Source organism: Marmota marmota, unplaced genomic scaffold (genome assembly GCF_001458135.2).
Source record: "Marmota marmota marmota unplaced genomic scaffold, marMar, whole genome shotgun sequence".
Taxonomy (NCBI): domain Eukaryota; kingdom Metazoa; phylum Chordata; class Mammalia; order Rodentia; family Sciuridae; genus Marmota; species Marmota marmota.
The window spans coordinates 39,549,313-39,558,745 of NW_026000229.1; the positions used below are offsets into that span (position 1 = coordinate 39,549,313).

General features: G+C 40.3%; 1 non-coding gene across 1 annotated transcript; it reads right to left on the reverse strand.

The window, feature by feature from the left end:
• Positions 1-319: 319 nt before the first annotated feature.
• On the reverse strand, positions 320-507 carry LOC125613416. The gene has a single exon (XR_007343991.1). It is a non-coding gene; the product is annotated as a U2 spliceosomal RNA (small nuclear RNA).
• Positions 508-9,433: the final 8,926 nt, after the last annotated feature.

Sequence of the window (9,433 nt, forward strand, 5' to 3'; positions counted from 1 at the left end):
TTTGGTCATCTTGATTATTTGAACCTGGTCATTTTGAGAAACTGCCACTACAGGAGTTGCTATAAAAGTTATTCTTCTGTGTGAGAAATTGACATCTATGAAGGAAGTCTCTGTTTGAAAGGGTGTCTCCCAGGCTGCTCCAAGAAGAAAAGAATGAGTAGATTACTCAAGATTCAATGGAGGGGGCACCTATTTACATCTGTTCAACAAACCTTACATTGTATTAATGTGCTTTTCCTGACCATCCCACACCATTCTTTCTTTGATTCAGAAAATGATGGATTTGAGCCAAATATTTAGGGGGACAGGGGCAGAGGCAGGGGTGTGTACCATTCCTGAAGTTCTGCAATACCAGGTCAATGTGTGGCGTGGATGGAGCAAGCCGTATTCTATCTCCCTGCTCCAAAAATCCATGTAATGTATTCTCCTCAGAAAGAGGACTATCAGATATTAAATTAATAAGAACAGATAGTACAGTTGATCTTAGCCAAAAAGCTGAGGAGCAATATAAGCCTAATGTTTAAACACGTCTTCAGGAACTTCTCTAGAATTTACTTTTCTATGGATGTTCTCCCCATGTATGTAGGAAGTGTACATGTTGATAAACTTCTGTTTTTCTCTTATTAATTAGTCTTTTTTGATAGGGAGTCCTTGCTAAGAAGGGTAAAAAGGAAATTATTTTTCTTTCCCTATTATTATTGTTGGAAGTGTTGTACTAATTAATACAAGTTGTGACATTTCAACTAAGACAGATTGTGAGAATTCAGATAGTAATACACATAGAGTTTTAAACAGAACCCAGTATGAGGTAAGTGCTCAGTAAGTGTAAACTGTCTTCCTTATTATTATTGGTTTCTCTCCTATGATCATTTCTAAAGATAGGAGGAGAGTTTAACTATGCATTTAGCTAGCATGGGTGTAATGCTGATGGACATTAACCCAGTTACAATCTTAGGTCATTAGTTGTTTATTCTCTCTCTTGGCCATCTCAGTCAAGGTCATTCACTGCCCTTGAGATTCTGCCCAGGTGCACGTTCAGTGAGGACTGAGCTTAGCTAGTACAGAACTCCATGAGGCAGGGGTGTGGTAGAAACCTAATCATGCCTCTGTAACTATGCACAATGTCATTCTAAGGTATTCTTCCTTCAGTTAGTGTAGAAGCAAAGGAAAATTTCCCCTCTGCTCTCTGCAAGTTTGATAGAATAAACTACACGCAAAGATTAAATAGGAGAAAAGGTATACTATAGTTTATTAATGTGAAAAAGGGGGAAATCATTGCATAGAGGAAAAAATCACAGGACTGCATGACCACCCACCAGCCCAGCATCATTCAGAAATATATACCACTTTTCCAATAGAGGAGGGGGAAGAATGGGAAATGGAAATAATCTTGAGGGGTATAGTGGATTTTTAGGGGAACTCCTTGGGTTTTGAGAACATACAGTGGCCTGGGGACAAAGTCCATTTAGCCAGCAAAACACTCACGATTCTTAAGTGATTCTCTATGGAACTGAAATAGAGGAAAAAGTGGGACTAGAAGTGTGGGACTAAACAGAGAGCTTTTGTCCTCTATTCCAGTGACCAAAAGTGAGACAAAAGTCAGTCCAGGTGTGTTGACAGACTTCAGTCTTTCCTCCTGCAATATGAGTTTAATTAATGAAAGCTCTCAAAAGGACCTCAGGTAATTATTTTCCTCCTCAGGGGTCCAGACTCTGAACCGACAAACCTTGCAGGAAGCCTCTTCTTGAACTGGGAGAGGGAGAAATGAGGGAAGGTCATACATACTTGGATTCTGGGGTACGACCTCAGGTCTCTCAGCATGTCAAAGTACATGCCTTTGGGATACTATTTTTTGAGCCCCAACACTAGCTTTTCAATAGCATCAGAGGTGCTTTTAATACTTCCTCCCCAGACAAAAATCAAAGCAGTATCTACTAAACGAGGGCACAGGCCCCTCAGGGAAGAAACCACTCAGACCTGCCCCCTACCAGATTTGACCACCTCACCAAAATATCCATGTTAGTGACCCTCCGACTGGAGATCAATGCTGAGATCAATCCAGCACAACTTGCTGCAAGAAATGGAGAAACTAGATTTCCTGAGCATTTATAGCATGAATCTTGTCTTTTTGAAAGAAGATGACATTAAGAAGTGGTAACTACCAAATCCAAGTCTGTTATTTAAATAAAGAGCAAGCATGAGTTGTCAGGGATCTGAGTGTGCTGAAGTATGTCCTAGAAATGAAAATCACTTTAGATAATCACTCTTTTTGCTATTAGGAGAACTCACGAGGCTCACATGACACCTGGTTGGAAAGTCATCAAGACTTCTGAAGCATGTCATGTTACAGTGTTCCTCTAGCAGAACTACCAGACCACCCTGATGAAGCATCATGAGCCCCTGAGATGTTGTCTGCTTATTCAACAAGCATTCATCCTAGCATGGCCTTGGGACTGGGTGCCACAGAAGATGCATGAGATTCTGTTTTGCTTGACCACTTGTTACCTGTCTGACTTGGAATAAATAATAAAAATCTCTTTGAGGTTCAGGTCCTCATCTGGGTCATAGCGAGTGAAATACTTAACTGTATAATAATACTTAACTGTAAATAAATTTCCATGGCTAAAAGTCACAGAAAAAGCATGATTCAGGAGCTTTAACACCCATGGGAACTCTTATCTCACAGAACAGGTATGAGCACAAGTGTGCCCCGCAGCCTGGCTTCTTCTTTCTGTTGACTGTAACAATATGCGACAAATTGTGACAGGCAAATATGTAACACCAAGGACCATCCTGTGTGCCTCCTTTACATCAGTGAGAAAATTTTCCTTACTGTCCACTCCCACCCTACCAGACTTCTCCTCACACCTCATTGGCCAGAACTATATCACATGACCACGTCTGAGCCAATCACAGGTGACACATTACATGAGTCGCTTGGACTTCAGTGCTTATCCATCAGCTGAGGACAGAATCACTTTTCCTGAGGACAGGGTGATAGAAAGGAAGACAAACTCCCAAACAAAAGCCAGGCCTCTGACAAGAAGAAAGCAATAGCTGGCTGGTATGTGGGCCGCCAACTGTATCTACTACACCTGCCAACCAAACTCTGGTGACGAAATTAAATCATGAATGAAAATGGCCTACTATAGAACCTGGCACATGAGCATAATAATAACATTTGACATTTTTAGGACTTATGATGTGACAGGCATTTTTATGAATTATCTAATTTAATTAGTACCCTAGGAGGTAAGCATCATTATTATGCCCAGTCTAGAGATGAGGAGATCAGAGCACAGGTAGGTTAATTAAGTTGACCAAGGCTAGAGTCTGAATTTAAACTCAAGTAATCAGACTTGAAAGTCCTGCTCTCATGTATTTCTCTCAGATTTATGGCACTGAAATGTTTTTCAAATGCATCCCTCCAATCCTTCCCTAATCTCAAGAAATGTATAAATTTGAGGCTTCATGGGATTAACCCACAAGAGAAACAGGAGAATAACATGAGACAGCCACTGGTAAAATCCTAAGTGGTAACTAGAGGAAAGATGGAGCTAATAGGGTGAGCACTGAGCCCAGAGAAAGACAGTGGGGAGAGAGGGGTGAAGGCTACAGGGCCTAGGTCTTGGTGCAGGTGCGAGTTTGGGAGGCAGTAAAGAGCACACCAAGCTAGAGTGACAGCTTATGTTTTCTCGAAATACAAATCTACTCTTCTGTAACTTATGAAAAGGGAAATGGCTTTGGAATCTGTTAGTTGGAAAAGTGGAGAAGCAGTTCAGAGGTTCAACTGTATTCAGCTTTAGGAGAACTTCAGAGTCTGCTTCACTCATGAAACCATGGGCTCCTGAGCTGTGTTACAGTGGACTTTCTGAATCAGAAAACATTTGTTCCAAGGAAGGCCAATCCCGTGGGTAAACTCTAGAATTTTCCTAGCATTCTTTTATACCTACTGCCTATCAGCCTCAGTCTATAGTGTTATGAACTTCCAAGAGAAGTTTAATCTGGTAGACAAGGCCTAGAATTTCCCCCCTAAAATCAGGGAAACATCTCCTTTTGTAGATTTGGGTGGGTAAAGGATAATGCTAGGGTTCAAACTCAAGGTAAGTATGCACATATCCTCATTTCTTACCTCCCCTCATAAGATTATCTCTCTCTGCCCACAGTATGGGTGCTCAAGTCTTCCAAATAACTCCAGAGATTTGAACCTAACCTCACATTCTTATAAAAAAAAAAGTCAGAAAAAGCTTTGGAATGTTGGATACCAGGAAATAATTCCCAGAGGAATTTGACCTAAAGAAGAGGATTTCTCTTTGTATTTTATATCACTTCCTGTTACACCAACTTTAGTGTCAAGGACCTTCAGGAACTTACTATAGTACAATACTACTCTGGGTAGTATTTTATGTCCTGTTTAAATCAAAGTGAGGCATCTGTATCCTATTTAGAGTCTTGTCTGTTAACCGCTTCTAATTCTTGTTAATCATCCTTTACTCTGTCTGGTCTTAATATTTCTTTCCAGATTCCTCTGCAGTTGGACATCAGGCATCAGTTATCTTTCTAGGTTAGTGAAACAGAATCAAGTTGAGAAAGGATGGTCTTTGGCATCAAATCTCAGCATTGTCATTCATTGCTGGTCACTCAATGCTCAATGCCTGTGACCTGGGACTGAAATTCTAAAGCAAGGACCTTGTGTACAGGACAGTGCAAGGTAAGCTCCATCCAGACAGGGGTTTAAAAAAGAAAAGGAAAAGAAAGGAGAAGAGGAGAAAAAGGAGAAAGAGAGTAAGAAGGAGGGGGAGAAGAAGAGGATGGCCATCTAGATCATTGTCTGGCACATAATTCATGTTTTAAGTGATAGTTTCTTCTTCTCTGTTCTTTTCTCTTTAAAGAAAGGGGCAGGAGAAGTTCAAATATAGTCAAAGTGAATGAGCATAGTTTTCCTGATGACTTATTATGCCACTGAGTTGCTGTCTGACCTAGAGTGACTCCTTTCACCTTCTCTGGGTCTCATTTTCTCATCTTCCAAAAGAGCAGGTTGAGTTTAATACTTTCAAAATCACCTGTATATTTAAAATTCTATGTATATATTAAACTGTGTCATTCCCCAAGGTCTAAGTCACAGGCATTCCCCAAATTCATTGCTACATCCAGACTCCCTAGATATCTCCCTCAACTTGGTTTGGTTCAGTTTCTGCCCTTTCAACTGTACGTGCAGAATCCCTCCTGTTTCTTGTGCAATGGCTGCTGTCTAAGATTAACAAGTACCTACTGACCACTTAGGAAGGAGGTGTGGCAGGGGCCCAGTGATAGTGATCTCCAAAGGACCAAGCTAGACTACTAGCAGTTCAATCAAAGCCACTAAGAGCAAACAAGTCAAATGGAAAAGAAAGTAAGGTTAGCTCACACTGTGGCTTACTAACTGTGTACCTCTGAGACCCGGAGGTTCCTCAGAGCCCCTGGCAGCAGAGAGGGAGGGGAGGCAGAAATAGAGGGATCTAGCCCTGCTTCACCAGAACCTGTTCACCTCTAACTCAATTACTTCCTAGGTTTCTGCTGGGGGAGTTTACTGGCTAGAAGGAAAAGAAAAAAGTTAAAAATCAACAATATCATCCTACCCTCCTTGGAATGATTTCTATATGCTTGGATTCAGCAATTTCACTTTCAATAAGTTTTTCAAAGAAAATAATTATGGATATGTGAAATTTTTAAGAACATCCATTATGTTATGCTTTACATTATTTGGTGAAAAACTGGAACCACCAGCAAGAAAGAAAAGTGGTTGGATAAATATTGTGTCTCCAAACATGCCATACGGGAAGTCCTATATATCATAGAAGACATGTACTTACTATGGAAAGAAAATGTTCACACAATATATTACTAAGTGGAATGTACACAAGCACATGCACGCACACGCACGCGCGCGCGCACACACACACACACACACACAGAGACTGCCTTTAACATCTCCTTTTGTATCATAGGAGGACCTTCGGGGAGACTCCAAGTGGAACACCACTGTGCAGTCAACCTATGGTATTCACCTGTCCTTTGTCTCATACACCAGTGCTCTCTCTTGCATGGCTTTTCTGCTGCCACTATAAGAATAAGCAGGTCCATGCCACTTTTCTCCCACCAGATGCTTCTATTTCTGGTACATAAGGACTCTGCTGAGTTCTTGACAAAAACAGGAAACTCTGAGCCGTGTTTTTCTTTGATTCTGAAGCACCCCAGCATGTTCGCAGAGCTACAGTCTTTCTTACATGGTTCCATCTATTTCTGGCCATCATCCTCTATCAAATCCAACTCTTCAGCAAGAATGGAGCCTTTTAAGCTGCTTTCTGCTTTCACTTTCCCCTCCTCCCACAAAAACCTCCTCACTATTCATCAGTTTATAACAATAAACATGTGCATGTACATAATTGGAGACAAACCAATAATGGAATGTGTCTTGAGATTGGAAAAGTATGATAGAATAACAGACTCCCCCTCTCCAAAAAAAAATCCACATCTTACTCCCTGGAGCCATTGAATGTGCTTTCTCATATGGAAAAAAGGGACTTTGAAGATGAAGATGAAGGATCTTCATGGAGAAAGATTATCCTGCCTTACCCTGGGAGGCCCAGTGTAACCACAAGAGAGAGGTGAGAGGGATAAAGTCAAAAAACAGGAGATGTGTCCCTGGAGGTAGATGCTGAACTACTACTGCACTTTGAAGGTAAAAGAAGAGACCACAAGCCACAAAATGCCACCCACTTCATTCATTCCAAGGGATGCCAGCAGTTGGAAAGGTCAAGGGATCTGGTTCTGACCTGGAATTTATAGAAGGAATAGAGCCCTGCTGCCTTCCTGATTTTAGAACCCTAAGACTCATTCAGATTTCTAACCTCCAGAGTGGTAAGGTAATAAATCTGTATTATTTTAAGCCATGGAATTTGGGGTTCTGTGTTGCAGCAGCAACACAGGGAACTAATACAAGAAGGCAAGATGTTGTTGTTTATTCTAGGAAGAGCCAACCTATCCCATTGTATAATAATGGAGTGACAGTAAAAATTTTTTCCTTATATATATATTTCTTACCTTTATTCAAATGATCATATAACTTTTATAATAAAATAATAAATTATTTTTTAATAAAAGAAGGCTCTAATGAGATACTCAAGAAGCTTCTAGAAGGGAGGTAGCCTGGAATCTGGAGTTTGATTCCATCAAACACCTGATTCCATCAGGCTTAGGGAGAATGAGAGTCAAAGAGGAAACACTGGCATTGAGTCTGGAATGTCTCTGATGTCTGTTGATTTATCAAGGGCCACAATGTTCAGGAACTCTAAACTGGTGGTTAAAACAGTGCTCAGGAGCATTAGGTTTCCCCAAAAATAAACTAAGAAGAAAAAATTTAGAAGTGAGCAGGAACAGAAAGAATTTTTAATAAAAGCTGAGAAATAAATTCAGTAGGAAAGAAAAGAAAAATCAAGATAATGCATGAAATGAAAGTGAATACGTGGACACTATAATAATAAAAAGCAGCTTCTTTTACAAATCTGGCTCAACCTGAGCAAACATGTGATGAAGGGGGATTTTACAGCACCTCTGTCTAACAGGCTGTGTATGGTTTTCCACCAAGACCTCCCATCCAGGCCTTCCCTAGAAGTAGCTTTTTCTGCAGACTTTTCCTAACCCTTCCTTTCCTGGAAAAAGTACATCTGTCCTCTAAAAACAACTGTCATAGACACATCATTCTGCCACTGTCATAAGGAAAAAGGAAGGAGGCACATTGTACAATCAGCCATGCCCAATAGAGATATTATACAAACCACATATATAATTTTTAATCTGCTGGTGATCTTATTAGGAAATAAAGTTAAAAAACAAAGAAAATTAATTTTAACAATATATTTTACTTACTACAGCCAAAATATTTCAACATGTAATCAAAATTTAAAATGTGTTAATTTTACTGTTTATTTTGTGCTAAATCTTTAGAATTCAATATATATTTTCTACTTAAAACACATATCAATTCATATTAACCACATTTCTAGTGCTCAATAGCCACTTCTGTGTCGTAGCTACTATACCAGACAGTACAGTTCTAGACTAAAAGAAACTAAAGAGACTGTATTAATCTGTTCTCTGTCACTATAACAAAATCCCAAAACTAAGTACCTTAATTTTAAAAAGAAGTGATTTAGCTTAAGGTGGTGAGGTTCAAGTGCATGTAGCCAAAGGTGAATGGCAGGCATCACAATGGTGGGAGTACATGCAAGAGGAGGATAGCATGCAGAAGAAAGGAAGCCAGAAAGCAGGAGGGGTCAGGCTTACTCTTTCACAATAACCTCTTCATGGGAACTAAATCAGAGTCCCAGTACAACTACCTTAATTCATTTTGAGGGCAGCATCCTCAATGACCTAAGCATTTCTACTAGGCCCACTTCTTAGAGGTCCCCCCACCTCTCTCATTACCACACTGGACACCACAAGTCTCCAATATGCAAACCTGTGGGGGAACAAACTACTTTGGAACTGTAGCAGAGACCTAATGACCCCATCAATGGGTGATTCTAGTCCAGATCCAGTTCTGAAGAAGAGGCGTCAAAGGCATTCTTAGAGCAAATGAAAACACGTGAAGATGTTTTAACAACTGGAAACATTTGATTATGGACTAAATGACTGGAAACATTTGGTTATGAACCAGTTATTTGATATTTGTATAGAATTATTTTTAGTATAGATGAGATGTTATAGGTCTGTGGGAGATTGTCCTTACACTCAGGAGATTAAGGCTGAAGTATTTAAGAGTTAAGTGGTGTGCTGTCTGAAAATTATTATTGAAAAGAACATAAGAATATTCTTTTTTCCTTTTTTTCTTTTTCAGTGCTGGAGTCGAATCCAGGGTCTCACACATGTTAAGCAAGTACTGTGCCACTGATTCACACCCTAACCCTTGAAAAGAATTCATAAAAGCAAAAAAGGCAAATATGGCAAACTGTTCATTATTGAATCTAAGTGGAGGGTAGGTGGATTTCTATGTACCTGGGCTATTCAGTTTTCCATTTCAGTGGCAATAATACCTGAGATGAGATGAACAACTTAAAAGGAGGAGAGATTAATTTTGGCTGATGGCTTCCGAGGTGTCAGTCAGCTGGGTCCATTGCTTTTGAGCCTATGATGTTCTAGGCAGAACATCATGGCAGGGGGCACGTGGCCTACCAAAGCTGCTCACCTCATGGAGACGAGAAGCAAAGAGAGAAAGAGGCCAGGGTCCTGCTTCCCCTTCAAGGGCATGCCCCTCAGTCACCTAACTTCATCCAACTAAAATGTCCCCCCTTTTCCTAAAGATTCCACCACCTCCCACTAGTGCCACAGGATATGCACCAAGTCTTTGGCATATAGGCCTTTGGGAACATTAAAGAAGCAATTTCCACTTCTC